The following is a 21509-nucleotide window of genomic DNA, read 5'->3' on the forward strand; positions in this document are numbered from 1 at the left end:
AAACTTTGAACTACAGCCAAAGCAAATGCATTTTTGATTTACTCTCTACCAGTTTTGCTTGGTTCAGGATTTTTCACACAGAGGAGTTTGCAATTCCTCTCTCAAAACACTTTCAGGGCTGGAACTCATTCATCAAATGATAATATTAGGGGCCTGTGTGCCCCATTTTCAATCCCTAAATTCCAACCATGAATCCACACTTCACTTAGAGGCCCTATCTATTGTTTGGCACTTTGCCAAAGATTTAAATGCACAGTAAAACATTCTACATGTGAAAATAAGTAAAGGCAATTTTGAAATAAGTTATCACTCTTAGAGTACATTCTAATTTTCTCTGACACCTTAATAAATATCTCACAGCTTACTTTTCTTCATTTGAGAAATTAAAAAACATATATCTGAGCAATGCTTTCTTAATTGGATAAAAATTCCAAAATGTATAATAATCATCTTTCCTTTGCTGTAATCAATGTCAGACTACCTATTATTATAAACTAATGAGTTTCCTATTAAGAATAATATTAAGTAAATCAAACCTATGTTCAGATGCCCTTATATACTTGTAACAACAAAGACTATATTTTAAAGACAGTGATTTTCATTTTCATTTTCAATACCGATATTTGAAATAGTGATATAAGTGAAAAGGTTTATCAGTTATTATTACACTGGTCTATACACTAGAATTTGAAATTTTATGATTTACAAATGCTTATTTGGATTTATGATGTAATTGTTTTAACTATATCTTAAATCCTTAGTTCTTTTAAAATCCAGTACTAAACAGATACACTGTAGGAAATGTGATTATGGCTTCTTAAATTTTTTAGAACCTCCATACTGTTTTCCATCCAAAAGACAAAAATAAACCCAAAATGAATTAAACACTTAAATGTAAGAACAAACCCCACAAAACTCTTAGAAGAAAGCATAGGCAATAAACTCTCTGACATCGCTCTTACTGTGTTTCCCTGAAAATAAGACCTAGCCAGACAATCAACTGTAATGTGTCTTTTGGAGCAAAAATTAATATAAGACCCGGTATTATATTATATTTTATTATATTTTATAAGCCCTGGTCTTATATTGGTTTTTCTAAGATATGGTAAATTGACTTGTGAAACAAGCTCTTGGATAAGTACTACTTCAGATTAATTCTAGGAGGTTGTATTTGGACTTCAATTGACACCTTATCATCTTTTAGGAGAGAATAGGTTCTCTTTTCTATAAAGGAAGAATGAAAGTACACTTGTAAAATGTAGAAAATATAGTCAATTGATTTAAGTGGTTAGTTTTCTTGCTTTAAATCTTATTATATCTGTGAATAGGATTTAGATTTCACCTATATGTGAACAAAATCTAAAAACTATAGATGATAGATAGATAGATACATAGATAGATAGATACATTCTTTTTATGTTGCACCCATACTGAAATAAGAATCAGAGAAAGGGCAAAATTAATTTGCTCTTCAAAAGACTAGAAGTGCCAACGAAGTCTATCTCCAATTTTTCTAGAATTCTATGTATGTAGAGGAGATACCGTAGCTGCATGGAGAAAGGCTGCTACCCAACGGAAGTCTTTGGGCCATCTACGCCTGTGCTGTCCATCCTGCATGGGATTTGAGTTCAAGGTAAGGATTTGAGTGAGTGATAAACCTCCTTCAGTCAGGTCAAAGGATTAAGACAGGTATAAATAAGTTAGCCTCAAAAACAAGTGAGATAATCAGATATAAAAAGTATGGAGGGATCCAAACTATACTTGGGTTTTTATTCATTTTTAAACAGTATTACATAGGAATATTTTAAATTAAATTTGATTTGATAACCCTCATAAAGTCATCTACTTTGAAAAAAATACTTTAACTCCTTATGTAACCAATTTGTAACCATACACGTTCTTCTTAGTCATGTTTAGCTATCTGTGGTTTATGCCTGGTGTGGTTAACTAAATGACCAAACGAATGCCAGCAATGGATATCAGCCTGAAGTGATTGCAGCCTTACTTTTTACTAAGATATCTAAACACCTCACAGTAAAAAGTATATAGTTGGTTTATTGATAATAGCCATTCTGACAGGTGTGAGGTGATATATCTCATTGTGGTTTTTATTTGCATTTCTCTGATTAATGACATTGAGCATCTCTTCATATGTCTATTGGCCAAATGTATGTCCTCAGAGAAATGTCTCTTTGTGTCCTCTGCCCGTTTTTTAATTGGATTGTTTGTTTTTTTGATATGAGTTTCTTATACATTTTGAATATTAACCCTTTATCAGATGTATCATTGGTAAATATCTTCTCCCATTTGGTAGGGTGCCTTCTCATTTTAACAGTTCCTTTGCTGTGTAAAAACATTTTAGTTTGCTGAGTCCCATTTGTTTATTTTTCTTTAGTTTCCCTTGCCTGAGGTGATATATCAGAAAAAACATTACTACCCTGTTTCCCCAAAAATAAGACCTAGCCAGACAATCAGCTCTAATGCATCTTTTGGAGAAAAAATTAATGAAAGACCCAGTTATATTATATTATATTATATTATATTATATTATATTATATTATATTATATTATATTATACCTGGCCTTATTTAATAAGACCAAAAGATGCATTAGAGCTGATTGTCCAGCTAGGTCTTATTTTCGGGGAAACACAGTAAGAGCAATGTCAGAGAGTTTATTGCCTATGCTTTCTTCTAAGAGTTTTGTGGGGTTTAGTCTTACATTTAAATGTTCAATTCATTTTGAGTTTATTTTTGTCTTTTGGATGGAAGACAGTATGGAGGTTCTAAAAAATTAAAAACAGAACTACTTTATGACCTAGCAATTCCACTTCTGGGTATTTATCTAAAGAAATCCAAAATACTAATTCAAAAAGATGTATGTGCCCTATGATCACTGCAGCACTATTTACAATAGACAAGATATGGAAGAAACCAAAGTGCTCATCAATAGATAACTGGATAAAGAAGATGTGTACATATATACAAAGGAATATTACTTGGCCATAAAAAGAATGAAATATTTTCATTTGCAACAATGTGGACTGCTCTAGAAGATATTATGCTAAGTGAAATAAGTCAGACAGAGAAAGACAAATACCATATCATTTCACATATACGTGAAATCTAAAGAACAAAATAAATGAAAAAAGAAAACACAAACAAACTCATCAATATAGAGAGCAAACTGATGGTTGCCAGGTGGGAAGGAGGTTGGGAGGCTGGGTGAAAAAGGTGAAGGGATTAAGAAGTAAAAATTGATAGTTACAAAATAGTCACAGTGATGTAAATTATAGCATACGGAATATAGTCAATAATATTGTAATAGCTATGTATGATGCAAGGTAGGTACTAGACAAATCAGGGGTTCACTTTGTAGATAATATAAATGTCTAACCACTATGCTGCACACATGAAACTAATATAAAATATTATTGAATGTCAATTGTAAATGAAAAATAAAAAAAATAAATAAAATAAAGGTGTAAAAAGACTTGAAAAAAGGTATATAGTAATAAAAACCCATGTACAGAATTAAGTTTTAAACTCGTTCTATATTGTAGTTCTCTACTCTGGACAAAATAGAGCAAGGTCTGACTTAGCAAATGTAAATAAAGGGGCAAAAATAAATAATAATGCAAATCCATTAGAGACTATGACTCGGGAGGGTTGGCTTTCATGTGCGCGTGTGTGTATGTGTACGTGTGTGTGTGAGTGTGTGTGTGTGTGTGTGTGTGTGTGAAATGATAAGCAGGGAAAAAAAATGAGAGAAGCATACTAGAGAGGGGCTAATATTTATTTATTTAGCAATATCTAATTAATTTATTTAGCAATGTGCAATAGCAAAAGACAAAGGAAATTAATATAATATGTTAACAACAGAAAGTAAAGTTGGTTAAGACTAAACTACATATATTGATACCAACGTTATGTCAAAGGAGTACACATACGTATAAGTTTAACAGCTCTCAACATATGTTTACTATTGATCAAAAATCACTTGGCTAAATATACAAATAACATCAATAAGGAGTATCCAAAAGCAGTAATAAACTCTATAGGATAGTAACAGTAGATGCCAAAAGCTCACCAAACCATAGGAACAACAACATGGAACAGTCAGGAATCAAAACCTTGCCAGGTCTGCAGCTGAGAGAAACTCAGCCGTCTCCCACTGCTGTATGTTAGTTCCCAAGAATGTCGCTGCTGTTGCCATTGCTGTTGCTATTGTTGTTGCTAGAAGTTAGGGTGTCTTTTGATACTGCAAGCTGCAAGCTGCATACAAGTTCCCAAAGAAGCTTCTAGCATCTATGATGACAAGTCACCCACAAAAGAAGTCTCTACTGTCCATTGAGGCAAGTTCTGGTATCTTACTCTGAAACAACCCAATCCTGAAAAGCAGTGCTGAAACAGCAAATCTTCTGACTAGCAATCTCTTGAAACAATAATCAATCAATTTTTATGTCATCTGAGGTCTGTCTTACATATCTCTTTAGATGCACCCCAGAGCCAAGTTTGCGTTCCTGCCTCCCTCTCTGGGAACGGCCAGTTCTGGGAGAGTTCAGCAGTGAACGATAAAAATATCCTTCATCCGGCTGAAGAGCTATTCACCCAGACAAGCAACATCTACTGTTCCTGCTTTGGACCATCGGCCCAGGGCCTTCCAAAGCCTAACAACATGCCTATCGCATCATCCTGATATAACTTAGCTACTTCTTTACTTCATTTGCTGATGCGGGCGAAGCAGACAGGAAGTAACATCATCTCATCTCTCCCCTGCTGGGAATGAGACAGAAGGGGGAATTCTCTCAACCCCAAACCAAGAATTTCCTTAACCCTAAAGTAACCATCACCTCACATGCAGTAACAGACAAAGCTAATAGATAGAAGTTAACACCAGCCAATGAAGACAAATTTTCTTCAACATCTTCTCTACACTGTGTGTGTGTTTGACAAAAGCGAAAAAAATCCTAAATTTAGGATTTAAACCAGGGTTGAATGTGACCAAACTTATGTTATATTTAAGAAGGGAGTTATGGCAATCAGAAAATTAAATACCCCTTAGAAATTCAGGAGAAGGTGGTATATTGAACAAAACATGACTACAATATTTTGCAGCTCCTGTCACTAAAAGTTGACTCTATTTTTCCAATCTCTAAATCTGTCTTGGCCCTATGATTTGCTTTGGCCAATAGGATATTAGTAAATGTAAAAGTGAAAGGTTGAAAATTGCTTGACATTGGTTCTTTCCCTCCTTTGCTTCTTCTTGGAAACTTAAGACCATCAAATACAAAAGGCTAGCCCAGGGGAGGATGAGAGATATACATGACAGAAGCAAGCTGCTCCAACTGAGACCCACTAGAACAATGACCCTGGTAATCTGCAGATGTGTGAAGAAGGCCATCTTAGACTATCCAGCTCCAGCTGAGCCACCAACTTATTACCAGCTGGCCAAGACCAGAAAAAATGCCATACCAGAAGTAAGGCACAGGGGACCAACAGAATCGTATGCAAATAAGGTTACTGTCTCATGCCACCAAATTTGGAGTGGCTTTTTACACAGGAGAAGGGAAAATTATGGTTATCTACCAGAAATATTATCTATGAACAATGAGATTATATTAGAATTCAAAAAAGAAAATGGTATTTTATCTCTTTATAAGGTTAAGTCTTAGAACTCCTTTCGAAAATTCTGTTTCCTCAGAGTAGATTGGTGAGGAAAGAATAATGACTATATGGTATGGGGTACCTCTGGCAAAGAAATTCTATCTTACATATCAATTCCGAAAAACTGGAAGTGGGTTGTGGGGACAGAGCCCCAGAGAGCAGTTTCCAGGCTCTCGGCCTCACATAGAAAAGTGCTGGCTCAGGTAGTAAATGGCCATCAACTGTGATTGGCTGGCCATCAGCTGTGGCTAGTTGGCCGTCAGCTGTAACCAGTGAGCCATTGGACACTAATATAACTGCCATGGCTAGAAGAAAAATGGGGCTAGCAAGAAGATGGTGGCTGAGCTGGCAAGCGTGGATTACAGTTAGGATGGCGGGTTGCAGACAGTGTGGATCCAGCCTCCAGTGAGACTACAGTGCCGCCAGTGAGAATATAGTAGTATGACTCCCCCATCTATGGCTCCGTGGGTGTTCCTTTTTGGCCTCACCATATCCTGTGTTCTTGTGTGGGGAGCAGGAGCAGAGACCCCGCAGGCGGCCCCGCACGACATGGGTACTTGGATTGCTGGTCTAAGATGGGTTTAGGAATCAACAGGAAAGAGTACCATGATTGATTATGATTGATTTGTATCAGTCAAGGACCATTCTGGTAAATTAGAAAACAAGGGTCATTAAAGCACCAGAGGTTGATTTGAAAGGAGACCAAGGAATCATCATTTTGTTCTCCTAGTACAGTGTTCTCAATCCTAACAGAACCATAGCACTATTTTAGTAGATGTTTTGCAAATCTCCCTTTATTATTCTAAGTTAAAATCAGAGGGAATATGAACTCCCCACAAAGCTATCAGTAAAAGACCTTAACTTAAATATAAATGAGAAATAAAAAGGAAGCAATTATGCCAGTGTTGTCATCTCTTGATTTACATGGTAGTTCCATTCCTAGAAAATTCAGTGTTTATTAAAATCAAGCAAACAACAATTTGTGTTTTATATAAACAGAGCTAAATTCTAGGCTCAAATAATACTAGATTTTTATTTCATCTATATAAATGTTCAGCCGGTTATTTGAATGTGGGATATTTGAGACATTTCTTATTGTGTGGTAATATATCACTCCATGCAGAAAAATTAGCAAAGATAATAAGAACTGGGACATTGTTTCAAAATAATTTTGAATATGTCAAATAACCTATACTAGGAGGAAACTTGCCATCATTGAGTAAAATGCTACAATATTTATTCTCTATTCACAATTCATACACTACTATGTCATTTTTAGCTTTATGGTTACTTATATTTGGCAAAGTATTAAATTTAAATAATCTATTTCTAAATACTATTCATGTAATTATATTTTCTAAATACTATTATCTATTTACTGTTCACCATTTAACATTCTAAACTAGTATGATAGGTGAGGCCCCATTTCATTGACTTCCATTCTTCCTCTTCCCATCCCCTGAACACAATTGTATTTGCTTTCGAATAAAAGAATATTCAATGTCTCTATTATGTTTCTGTAAATGTTATTCACTGTGAATGTCTTGTAGAATATCTTTTGTTCTGCAGTTAACATTTTCCCCAGAGGTAATTATAGTATTATTTATTTATTTTTTTGCAGTTGTTTAGTTTTCTTTGCACATCCAAATAAACTTTCCAGCCTCCTCTAACAGTTCCATAAAATCCTGTGGAAAATTTATCAATTCCATATTTCTTCTTTTTCCTAGATATATCCCTTTAGATACCTACTTTTAGGTTCCTGGATCCAATTCCAATGTGTGTGTGTGAGTGTGTGTGTGTGTGTGTGTGTGTGTGTGTGTGTGTGTGTAGGTCTCCCCACTCGAGCAAGCAATTATTCTGTATCAGTAAGGTGTCTGAACAGAATTGAATTAAATTGAGAATTTAACTCAATGTAATTCAATTTTGTTACTATAAATCCAGAGATAGCATCAGATATCACAGGTAATGAGCTCAGTCACACAGGACTGCCTTTCATGTCACATGCCAGTTGCAACTCCAGGTTGTTATCTGTGCTTCTGACCAATTGGCTATAAATCAGAGGTTCCTATGACCCCCTCCTTGGGTTGGGTTAATTTTCTAGAATGGCTCACAGAACTCAGGAAACCCCTTGACTCACTACATTATCAATTTATTACAAAAGATAGTAAAGGTTACTAATCAAGAGCTAAATGGAGAGATACATAGGGCACGTTCCCAACAAAGCAGCTTCTGTCTTCGTGGAGCTTGGGGCCAAGCATGGTGATATGTGGAAGTATTCTGGTTCCCCTACCTGGAAGCTCCCAAGCTCTCTCCTGGTTTGGATCTTATGGAGGCTTCGTTACAGAGGCATGCTTGATTACCTTATTGGCAATGGGCAATTGAGTCAACCACTAGTCCCTCTTCCCTGCCCAGTAATCCAGGGTGTGGGACTGAAAGTTCCAACCCTCTATTCAACTTTGGTTCCTCTTCCTCTGAGATTTCCATGCATTTAATATGACAATACCCTGTAATTAAAAAAGTTTGTCTTGTCTCAGTTTTAATACTTTTTATTTTTCTAGGAGGTTATCCACTGGACATGGAATTTCAGATTTACTGGCAAAATATCATCCATCATATACATTTTTTTATTCTTAGTATCTCTAGGATCTTTATTGATGCTCTTTTCACACTGCTAATAATGCTAGTAGAGCTCTATCTACCCATCTATGTATATATGTATCTATCTCTACTTTTATCTCTTTCTCTCTCTCCTTCTTCATGATGATCAGTCTTACCAATGATACATCAGTTTGATATATTTTCAAAAATAAACCTTTTTTATTAGTTGATTTTTAAAAATTATACATTTGTTTTCTATTTCATAATTATGCTCTTATTTGTATTTTCTTTCTTCTATTTTCCTTGAATTGACTTTGCTGTTCTTTTTTAACTTGCTATAGTGAATATTTAAATATAAAAGATACTCAAACATTCTTGGAAAATATGAATTTTGTGATATGAAGTTTTCTTTATGCACAGATTTAGTCACATCTAACACGTTTTCATGTGTGATATTTCTATTATTAATTAGCATAAAATATTTTATAACTTCTATTAATTTTTTATTGACATATGGATTTTTTTAGCTGTATTTCTTAGTTTCCAAATAATAATAAAATACATCAATATTTTAGGTGCACATGAAACATTTTCCAAAATTGACTAATATATATTCTCTATGCATTTGAAAATGTCATTGTTGGAGACATGTATCTATTTATGTCAACCAGGCACTTATGTTCATCACAATGTTTATATTCTCTACACACTTACTGGTTTTTTGTCTACTTGTACTTTCAGTTATTGGGAGAGGTCAGTTCAAGTTCTCACTATGATTTTAAATTTGTCATTTCTCATGTAATTCTATTAATATTTATCTTATATATCTTGAATCCCTGCTATTAGGTTCATACAAATGTAACACCATTATATCTTTCTAGCACACTGACTCTGTATCATTATGAAGTTTTGCTAATTATCTCTTGTTATATTTCTTATCATTGTGTCTACTTTGTTTATATTACTGACATACCAACTTTCTTTTGGCATGATAGATTTTTTTCCCAACCTTTCACTTTTAACCTCTCTATGTCATTATATGTAAGGCGCTTTATCAGTAAATATATATATTTTTTAATCTAGTCTTACTGTCCTATTTTAATTGCAGTATTATGTTCACTTATACTAAATGTACTGTTTGACATATTTGGTTTGATATTTAGCTTTTACTATTTCTTTCTGTTTGTCCCACCTCATTTTATGTTATTTCGCCTCTCCTTGTGAATAAATTATTGCATTATTGAACCATTTTCTTTTAATTAGCTTATTAATTATACATTCTTTACAATCACTTCAGTGGTTACAATATGTAACTTTGACTTATGACAGTCAGAAATAAATTATTTTTTTACCTCTTGCCTGAAAATACAATGACCTTAATATTCATTTACTCTATCAATACCCCTCGCTCTTATTGTGTTACTTTGTCATTTATTTTAACTCCACATACATTTTATGCCTCAAACTACATTAATGTTATTTTGTATAATCAATATCTACACATATATTTTTTCTAGAGCTTTCATTCCCTCATGTATGTCTAGCTTCCAACTGTGACTGATCACATTTCTGTCTAAGGAATTCCCTTTTAGTGTTTTTGTTTGTTTGTTTTTTAAGTGTGAATATGCTAGAAATAATTTTTTCAGTTTTTGTTTGAGTGGAAATATCTTTATATCATTTTTATTTTTAAAGGATATTTTCACTTGCTATATAATTCTTTTGGGGCAGTTATTTTATTTCTTAAAAGATGCCATGCTATTGTATTAACACTTCTTTTGTTTCTGTTTGAAAGCCAATTCTCAGTCCCAACGTTCTTTTAACTCTCTGGTTTTCCTTTGTCTTCTGTTTCCAAGTTTCACTGGGATACGCTTAGGTATGAATTTCTTCATATTTAACTTGCTTTGAATTCATAGTACTTTTTGTTTGCATAGTTTGAATTTTCATAAATTGGGGGAATTGCAACCATTACCTCTTAAAATATTGTTTCTACCTCTGTCTTCTCTTTCTTTTTATGACACCAGTTACATGTGTTTTAGTCATCTTTACTGTATCCCATATATCTCTTACACTGTATTCTGTACTTTTCACATGTTTTTCTCCTTCGTCAGTTCAGGTTGTTTTTACTCACCTATTTTTTTACTCATTATTTTAATCATCTTTCAGTTTTGTCCAATCTGTAGGTAACTCTATCCATTAAGTCATTAGTTCCCATCATTGCTTTTTTAGCTCAAGAATTTCCATTTTTTTTCTTTTCCATTAGATAATATTATCTGATAAAATTGTTTCTGCTGTTATCTATGCTCTTGGACATATTAATCACAGATGTATGTCTGGTCTCACAACTAAAAAACCATGGATCATCTGTGCTTTGTTGCTACTGGTTTTCCGGTTACTTTTTTTTTTTAAGCTTCGTTACTTTTTTAATTGAGTGCTGGATATTACACATGAAACATTTAGAGCCATTGAATAATATCCTCTTCTTTCAGATCGAATTGATCCTGTCCTGTGTCAGGCAGCCTATGAGGGAGAAAGTCACTTTATTTCATCAGGGAATGGGCTAATTCAACGGTACGGTGCGACTTTGGTGAAGGTCTGTGTACCTCTGGCCACCCCAGTTCTTTGATTTAGCTCTCAGAAATCTCAGCTGACAGCTGGTGAGTTTCTAGTAAAGGCCCTTCTTTGCTGGTCAAGAATTCCCATTTTTGTCTCCTCTTCACGAAGAGACTCATGATGACTGTTGATTTTCAAGTAATCTTTTAGTTTCTTAGTGTCTTTCTCCAAGCACCTTAAGAATTCAATAAATGTTATGAAGTAAAGAAAGAGAGTGTCGGGGGGAATTTGTCTCACTTCTCAGTACCTCCCATCTCTCCTGGATGTTGGCCTCACAAATCCTGCCTGGCTTGGGACTTCTGTACTCCAACACTGTCAGATTTCCAAAGCTTCTCTGCTTCCCTGGTTCTTGGCAACTTGCTATCTTCTGCCTGGGTTTTTTATTGGTTTGTTTTGGTTTGGTTTTTTGTTTGTTTGTTTGTTTTTATTATTAGTTTCAGGTATACAAAACCATGTAATAGTTAGACATTTACACCGCTCACAAAATAACCCCCTCCCCCAATATGTTGCCCCTCTGACATCGTATATAGCTGTTACAATTCTATTGACTCTATTCCCTATGCTGTAATGCTGTACTCCACAACCTGTGACCGTATATATATATATGTTAAACTACATATATTCGATTGACATTCATTATTATTCAACTTCAGTTTCAGGTGTACACTGCAGTGGTCAGGCATCTACCTTGTCCATGAAGTGGCCTCTGCCTGGTTTTTCAGCTTCTTACCCAGCACTAAGATTTGGCAAATTCCTTGGGATAAAGTATGACAGAAAGTTTGGCTCTTCTCTCAATACGTTGCACTTCTCCAGGATTTTGATTTCTTGCTGTGGTTACCTCAACAGCTCAGGATGACTTTAAACGGTTTTTAAAGTGCACCTATCCTGGCTTTCTCCTTGTGGTTAGTGGCAACTTTGGTCTGCTGTAGCCTAGTCAATCATAGCTTTCCTCTGTGTTCTTAAGAAAATTTTTGTTAGTTTTTGGAGCTATTTAAATTGTCTTTAGCCAGTGACTTGATTCAAATACTCCAGCGTGTCCATTTATTTTGATGCATTTCTATGCACATAAATATATGATGCTCCAGTTTCAATACAAAATGGAGGTGGTAGGATTATTTCTTCATTTTTCAAAGGTTCAGAATTTCTAAGGCAGTTGCCTCTCTTACATGGTATGTGACAGAATTTAGGGTAAAGAAAACCAGTTCTAACATTGAATCTTAATAGTACATTAAACTCATAAACACTCCTGATTACCAAAACATTCAAGCATTTGAATTATGAATTATTGGTAATTTCCAATTTTCTTAATTAATATTAACTTGCTACTTTTTCATTCACATGGTAATCAACTAACACTCTCTAGAGGATAAATTATATCAGTTGCCTTCATGTTAAAGTACAAATAAAAAAAAAAGTTAAACTGAGAAAATTCTATCCATCCTTTTCTAGAAAGCAGGATTTTTTTGTTTAATATAATTAATGGGTGATATCGAGACAGTTCTTACAACCCATAGTAGAAATAATTTGATAAACTTTTTGCTATATTAAAACAGGAATGGGCATATTCTATTTATTTGTGCATTTGTGAAAACAGACATGTAAATAAATTTAAAGTTACATATCTGATTGTTAGCAGTTCTGGGACTAGAATTTTTCATACGTTTTTGGATATAATGATGAATACCAGAAAGGACATAAAAGTGTGAGGTGTGGTCCTTGCTCTCTGGGAACACTCCATTTAGTGTATGAAGTGCCAACTGAGTTGTTTAACCAAAACATATATAAGGCTTCATAATATAGAGAATCAATTCCATTTCAGAGAATGAATTGATCAATTTGTACTGGATTTGTCAGCGCAGAATTTTAAAAATCTTCCAAAGTAAACATGTCAGGAGAAAGAGGAAATGAATTTCAGATACCAACAAGAATTCTCCACTACCTCTGTACTTAGCACTGTACCCATGGCATGGAAAATAATCACAAAGAGGATGAGAAACATAGATACCTCCTAGTTCTCTAGACTTGGAAAAATGTCCTATGATAATGTTAAAACGAACTTTTGAGCTAGCTTTCATTTAGAAGGCATACCACACTCCATGCATTTTTACTATGGGGGAAAGAAGAGTATATCAGTTATTCTAACAAACTTTTGGTCTCTCACTGTCCTTTCCCACCCCAAACCTCACCCCATGATAAGAAGAGAAGTTGCTTGGGCAACAAGAAGGTAATAGTAGCACTGCAGGAATGAGGGATAAATATTTTTTTTTTTAGAAATCTGACAGTGAAGGAAACTGAGTGCCATCTAGAGTTGTTTGTTTGCTTGTTTGTTTTACAAGCAAAAACCTATAATAAAATTAATTCTGCAAGAGAAGAATCAGCCAAAGTGTCTATGATATTGCAGAGCAACTTTCCTTGATGGCAAGGCTTGTCTTAGCTTTCTGGAAGAGTTCATGAAATGGATTATTTTCTTTAGTGAGATGCTAGGCATTTTTTGTGTACCTAGATTGTGCTGAATATTTGAGACTAGTTGTGAGACAAATGCTAAAGAAGGAGTATCATAAATACACAAGATATGTTATTTATGTACATGAAAGAGTTTTATTTCTTGAATAAAAATGGGATTTCATTTTGAGAGTTTCTTTTCCTCACATTCTTCAGCAAGGCAGCACTAAAAGAACAAAAATATAGCCAACTGTTTTCTACTAAAGTCATAAGAAAACTAAGTCTTTGGTTAAAAAAAGGATATACATGTAGGAGAACGAAAATTGCAAGAAAGAAACAATAAAACCTGCTTATTCACATCTTAGCCACTAAAAAATACATATAAATGACTTATTCTTGGAAACAATGCCTCAAATCCAAATTGTAGCATAACTCATGGTCCAAACAAACATGAAAAAGCTGTCAAATATGGCTCAAAGTCCCAAGGATCCCATCATCTGCATTAAAAATGAATGAAATGAGAGAAAAGGAAAAACCATCTGTACTTTAGATTTGTCATTCTTTTGTTATCTTCACATATTTCAGGAGAAAGGGGCCAGCAAAGTGCAGAAAAACCTTCAGGAATTCAAGGGAGATTTACACTTGCAATTTTAATATTTTAGAGTAACCCATATTTTCGACTAGACAGTCATTAAAATATGTTGTTCCTAGTAGTCATTTTTGCTACGGCTGAAAGAAGAAACTGTTAGAAGTTACATATTGCAGATGAGAGGAGAAACAGAAAGAACATTTCATGATCATTAGTCAGGAAACACTGATCAGACTACAACTGGGAGTTTCACACATTTTCCTTGAAATTTTGTCAAAACTTACATGTCCTGGGGTTTTAGAAGAGAACATTGAGTTTGTGTTAAAGTATATTTCACTCAGACCCCACTGGGCTGTATGGTCTTCTTAACCTCTTTCTTGAAATTGTCTCTATTAAAAAAATTAAGTTATCAGGATTTTTATGTATTTTGTAAAATAGTGACACAATGATCAAAAGGGAGATTCTACAAAAAAGCATGAGATTCTCTAATCACACATGTTGAAAGGAGCATTTGAAACAACTACCTCATTCAAGAAGAGGGATAAACTTATTGTATAAGCAGAGTCCTATAGCTCTTTAACCAACCATGTGGCAGATGGAAATGTGTGTGTGAGAGAGAGAGAGAGAGAGAGAGAGAGAGAGAGACAGAGAGAGACAGAGAAGACAGAGACAGAGACAGAGACAGAGACAGAGACTCTCAGGTCACCTTCTACCACCGTTGTGCGGCTACTCAAGAAATGATTTTATCCAGTCTGGCTGAACGAGAATAGATCTTTCATTCAGTGATTGTCTTCAATAAGTACAAGAAAACCTGAAAGGTGACCAGCACAGACATGTGAGCCATTGGAACCTGTGCCACAACATGCCTACAAATGAAAAGGATGCACAATGGATTGCAGGAAGCCAGGGCACAGATAATCAGGGTGGTGCGTGTGTAAGTATCATTTAGTGCTGAGTTTAAACTGAGCAGCATTGCAGAAGAGCTCATATTGTTTTTAACAGGTTATAAATATATCCTTAGCTAATGCTTATAATAGACGAATATACTTAAACTTTTTTCCTCTTGTATTTAGTTTAGATATGTGGACAGAGCCAGGTCTCCAAAATTTGCCACAGAATTAAAGAAAAATCTGATTATGAAAATTTTCCCTCACAGGGCAGCTCAGTGCCCCCTGCCCAACACTGTAATAAGCCACAGAGAAAGATGTAGACTTTAGTTTCTGAAAAATGTCACAGTGAATGATCTCATTGAGTTGATCCTTTTTAAGCCAGTAGGGAGAAGGAGGTGTTCAGACAGAGCAAATGCCAGTATGTCTGTATATAGAAAACAATTTGTAGTTTGGGGTGGGGTTATCAGTATATTTAGATATACACCAAGAAACAGGCTTTTATAGAATGTCATGTATTTAGCAAGAACACTGGCGCGCACACACACACACACACACACACACACACACACACACACACACACCAAATATCAGCAACCATGCCATGACACAGCAATGGATTATCAATATGCAGCACCGAGTGCAGCATCCATACTCAGAATGCAAGCTATTTTGCCAGAAACTTCTTACATTATTTCTGCTAGGTCAGCATCGACTCCCAGGTGTTAAGTACTTTTGGCCTGCAAAATTGTAGACTGGAAAGTGCCTGCATTTGTCCAGAACACATAAAAAAAGTTGCATCAGCTAAGAGTAGACGCTGACACAGCACGGGAGAAATAGAATGGGAAAATTTTTAAGGGAAGACCAAGTGAGTTGTCTAGGCCAGTGACTTTGAACACATGGCAATTTTGTTCCTCAGTGGACATTGGCCAATGTCTGGGAATATTTTTGGTTGTCACACTTTGCTGAAATCCATGAGCAGGGGCCAGGGATGCCGCTAAACATTCTACAGTGCACAGGACCAGCCCCTCACCACAAAGAATTATCCAGCCAAATTGTGATTTAGTGCTGAGGTGGAAAAACCCTGGTCTCACTCAAAGGCAGTGTTATCACAATGGGAAAGGAATGCTCTTTAACATAGCCGTTTTGTCTGTCTGCTCTACCAGAATGAAAACTTCCCGGAGGCACGGAATTTGTTTTGTTCAGTAGGTATGTGATAAATATGTGATGAATGAATGAAAGAGTGAGACACCAAACTAGGAGAGGACTTGGCAATTATCTGGTTGTACTGAAGTAGGGAAGGGACAATACACCCTTGGAGAGTCTAAAATGTGTGTGTTGTTATTCTAAAGACCCTGACATTGAATATCCAGGAAACCAGTACAAAGCGCTAGAGCTCAAAGAATAGAACAACTGATATTACTCTTTATGCAATTTTATTCAATAACAGAAAGAAAGAGGATAATATTTATCAAAAATGTTTAAGTCAAAACATTACCATTACAAACTTATTCTATGTTCTCTCTCAGAAAGAGTTATAAATGAATATTTTAACTTCACCTTGACCTTCACAGCCAGAAGTCAGCTCCTGACTAGAATAGCATTCAACAGGCAAATAATTCTGAAAGCTTGTATAGTGTTTGCTGAAACATTTGCAACCTCCAACTTTAGGAACTATTGGTCCACTTTTCTCTGTTCAGTCTATCAATTTCATCTAAATACTGGCCTTTCCTCTTGATATTTTTCTGAAAAAAAGCATACATTTTTTTCCCCTCTTCTCAACAAACACAATGCCTGAATTAAATGTACTTTTGGCTGGGATTTTTTTCAGAGAACATTAAATTCTTATCCTTTTAACAGTGGAAGTCAATGAGTAATTCAAAAAGAAATCAGCTGGCCATATTGTTGCCAATAGATGAAGTCACAAAACTAGTTTAATTTCAAATAGCTAAAAATAGGCATTACTTAAAGTCAAATGGCTTAACTTAGATACTAATTATACCCCATCATTAAAGACATTTTAAAGATTATTCTTCAATCCATCTTTGCACTACCATCCATTTTGCAAAATGTATGGAAAATCACTGAGGCTGGGAACAGAAGCACCGTCATTTATTACTATGAGACCAGCAGCCAGCCTGACTGTTGGACGGCGGATGCTTGAAAAAGGGTAGTGCAACGCTGTGGTGCCAGAACCTTTGCTAACCAAGTACTGCAAGGGCTGATATGGAGCCATCCAGTCTTTTCCTAATCAGGATTTGTGATTATCAGTGTTTAGTCCTTTGTCTACATTTAAATGATTTCATCTACACCACTGGCTCTTTTAATATAGTTTTTTTGTGTGTGTTTTCTCATTTTTAAGTGTTCTACTTTGATTCTGTTTCTTTTTTTTAATTTATTTTTTATATTTAGTGGGGTGACAATTGTCAGTAAAATTACATAGATTTCAGGTGTACAATTCTGTATTACATCATCTATAAATGCCATCGTGTGTTCACCACCCAGAGTCAGTTATCCTTCCATCACCATATATTTGATCCCCCTTACCCTCATCTCCCACCCCCCAACCCCCTTGCATTTTATTGTTGAGTAGTTTTATCTTTTGTTTTTTTCAGAAAGGGCTCAAGGATATTTTATGCCCTGAAGAATTTAGTATTTGAGAGTGTCTGTCTGTAACTTTTATACTTGTATGACATGTATGAATGTGTCTTCTAGCATTATTTTTTTTTCAGAATTGTGTACGTATTGCTTGATTGCCTTTTGGCATTGAATGTTGTGAAGAAGTCTGAAAGCAGCTTAATTTTTTTCCCCTCTGTATAGAAACATTATTTTCTTCTCAAACTTAATTTTCTTCTCTTGAAATTTTGACTTACATAGCATACATCACTGTGTTAACTGTTCTTATCTATTATGATCAGAACACAATTTTTGCTTTTGACCAACACATTCCATTCAGGAAATTTTATTCTGTTACTGTGTTTTCCTGAAAATAAGACCTAACCAGAAAATAAGCGCTAGCATGATTTTTCAGGATGACAGCCCCTGACCATAAGCCCTAATGTGTCTTTTGGAGCAAAAATTAATATAAGAGCCGATCTTATTTTCGGGAAACATGGTATATCGCAGTATTCTTTCTGTTCCATTTGTTTCATTTTCTACTTTTGGGATATTTTATGATAGATTATAACTGTTCCATATATCAATTATATTATCTATAGCTTTGTGTCCCTTTCCTATGTGTTTACTTTATTAAAATAAGCTTTTCTTCTACATCGTTAATTTTTTCTATTAGCTATATCTGGTCTGTTCTTCGACCTTTTAAATTTGTTATTAACTTTTTAAAGTAGCTCTTTTTGTCCTCCATTTTCTTTTGCACTTAAAAACTTTTTCTGTGTCTACGATTTTGTTTGAGCTCTTATATTTTGATTTAATATTATCATTAAATTATTTTCTAATGAAGAGCTCTCTTGGGAAATTTTCTTCTGTTTCTTGGACTTTTTCCAGATTGGATTCTTCACCTGCTTTGTTTGCATATTAGGTTTCTTTCCCTCTCCCACCTCCCATGGTGGTTTACTGACATAGTTGTGGAGCTTTTCTAATTTTCCTCATGTTTCAAGTGGAATAATCTGTTAAGATCATCTATATGCTCTGTATATAGTGAGTGATTCTTCTTGACTCTTTCTAAAGCCTCTTAGACCTGGTTTCCTCTCCCTTCTATCTATTTTGTTCTCTGAGTTTTTTTGTTTTCTAGCCCCCTTTTTTGTTCTGTAGCCTCAGGATATAGAAGCAAAATGGAAGAGGAGAGTCAGCATTGGTTATGTACTACTTTTCTTTGGTAATCTTTCCCTTAAATAGGATTATATTGTACATAATTTGGTTGTTGTTGTTTTTTCCACTTCACACTATGTCTTGAACAGCATTCCACATCAGTGCATTTAATCTACCTCATTATTTCTTTGATAGTTGTATTAAAAACAGTAAAGATGTATGGATATTTAAGCTGTTTTTAAAGGATTTGGTGATGTTCATAAGCACACATGATAAAAATTATTGGAAAATATGAATTCAATAATTCTAGCTGGGGGAGAAAACAGAATAGAAACAAAATATTAGGAATTATATTAAAAAGTTAAAAATTAATGATGTAGTCATACCATCATCTCAATTATCTTGTTTTTTTATAGCTTTAGGTACCCGATATTAATTACAATGCAGAATCAATTATGTGACAGATTTTTCAACAAGTATTTCCATTTATAAATGTATTATTGTTTTAGCAGCCATTTTATATTAATATTAATAGTGACTGAAGTACTTTTATACATATGAGATTTTCTTTTATGTTTTATTTTATATGAATAATAGTTCATTTAACATTTTAGAATATGTGCCATTCTCTCCCTTTATATAATTTATTGGTTCGCCTAATTCAGTTTTTTCAGCTGAGCTTATCTGTGTTACATACATATGCAAACAAATTGGTACTCCAATAAACCTTTCCTCTCCAGCTGTTACTTATTGCAGATCTGCCTGTTTGCCTTTGAAAGCTTTAATAGTGAGTAGAGTCATGGATTTTCTAATCTTGAGAGCATAACAAGGCAAATAATTCATCAGTAAAATTGTACCCATAATAAAACAAAAAACAAATCACTATGTCTTTAATCACATACTTGAAAGCTGCAATTTTAAGAAGAATTTGATTTTAATTTGGAGCCACATGCTGCCTCATTGATGAGACCCCTTCTGTTGATGGTCTTTACAGAATTCTGTTATAGATTTTTCCTTGTCATAAATTTCTAGCTTGTAAGACTTAATTGTCTCTACCTCTCTCAATTCACCACGAAATCCATCTCTTATTCTTCCCAAAGTTAGCAAAACGTTTGACCAACAGTTATGGCTTCTGGTGGTGTTAAAAGATAAACTGAGGCATACTAAAAAATTTTTTTAAGAGTTTATACAAGCGAAAATTGATTCAAACCAGGCAGAACCAAACTTGAAGTGATTTGGAGCACTCTGCTGACAGGAGCCAGGGGAAAGACAATTACAGAGATAGTATGGAAGCCAAGCAAGGAAATTTGATTGGCTATAGCACAAGCCTAGTTGGCGGTTTGTAACTGGATGTTCTTAGCATTTTGTTTTAGTAATCTTGAGGCATTTACAGTCTTAGATTTTGGTTTGCTTATGTAGGCCACCATGGCATAAGAGCCACCACTGTCTAATGGCTGCCCTGCTTAATGAATTTAACAGTGGGTAATTCAAAGACTTCTGTGACCTGATTTTCTTTCTTCTAATTGGATTATGGATAACATGGGCTCCATCTTTTCTTTCACAAGTGCTACCTTTAATACAGTTAATTCTACCTCTAACAGTGGTTTTTAAACTTGCTCACAAATTTACTTGCAAATGTCCTCACCTTTTCATCTGTCTCCTAATCATTAATCTTTTCAGGCACATTCTCAGTCCTTATTAACTGTTTTTCCCTTCCAATTCACCTCCTTCCTTTCCTCTGTCATTCTAATTACAATATTAAATGCTTCCAAAATTGTCAGATATTCTTAAGGTAGTGATAGTGGCTCACTACATGCAGGAAAATAGACACCATAAACTTTCAAGCAAAACTCTAGAAAATAAAGAGCCTATCTGTGTCACTTCTCTATGTAGTCCTCAAAAGTTCAAATCCCCCAAAATCTCTGTTAACCTTATGTACACCTCTTATTTAATATCTTTTTCTCAAGTATCACTATGCATGATAAATTCAACACAAAAGTATTTGATACTATGATGTTTGTTTTTAAAATTTAATTTTCTGTCCTGGTTTCTCAAATTTCAGTTCACATACATAGTCATTTAACTATATTGGAGCTTAAGTATATGTATGTAGTACAAGCCAGAGCCAGCTTGAGGGACTACACGCATTTGTGAATTGGTTTTGAGATGTGAAACAAGAAATACATAAGTGACCTACAAATGAGTTCTATTTTAAAAATGTACTTATACAACGTGGATTCCACATACAATGAGTATCTATCTTTTAAGATTTGGGATGTAAATTGCAATCTGTGAGTAATAGCCTAATGGATGGTGAAATAGGTCCAGGACAGGGGAGAGCAAGTCAGAAGCACAGTCAAAGGTAAACTTGGGTTAGAAATGTGGTGCCCTGAATCTAGCAACATTTAGACGGGGTCACAGATGTTTGCAGTGAATTATGGAGAAGTGAACTACATGCCTTTTAAAGGACAACACTCCTAGCCAAAGTTCTGTGACACTGTAGTCAGAAATGGAAGAGAGCATTGCATTACTACATTGCAGGTAAAGGAATCAGAGATGGTCAGTGTTAGATTAAGTGTCCAAAGGCAGAAGCAACAGGATTCAGGGAGTGTGGAGGTAGCCAAGGTCAGGAATAGATGCCAGCAATGCTAGAAATCATGATAAGGTCAATACACACACACACATACACACACAGTCTGACAATTAAGTTCATGAACGTGTTGTAACACTATTGCTAACCTTTTTTGATATCAGAGGGATAATTCATTATTAATTTTTACCAACTGGACAGTTAACCAAGTTTACTATTTGGAAGTGCTGAAAAGGCTATGTGAAAAAGTTAGACAATCTAAACTTTTCGCCAACAATTCATGGCTCTTGCATCACGACAATGCAACAGCTCCCACGGCACTGTCTGTGAGGGAGTTTTTAGCCAATAAACAAATAACT

Source organism: Rhinolophus sinicus, linkage group LG05 (assembly GCF_036562045.2).
Source record: "Rhinolophus sinicus isolate RSC01 linkage group LG05, ASM3656204v1, whole genome shotgun sequence".
Lineage (NCBI taxonomy): Eukaryota > Metazoa > Chordata > Mammalia > Chiroptera > Rhinolophidae > Rhinolophus > Rhinolophus sinicus.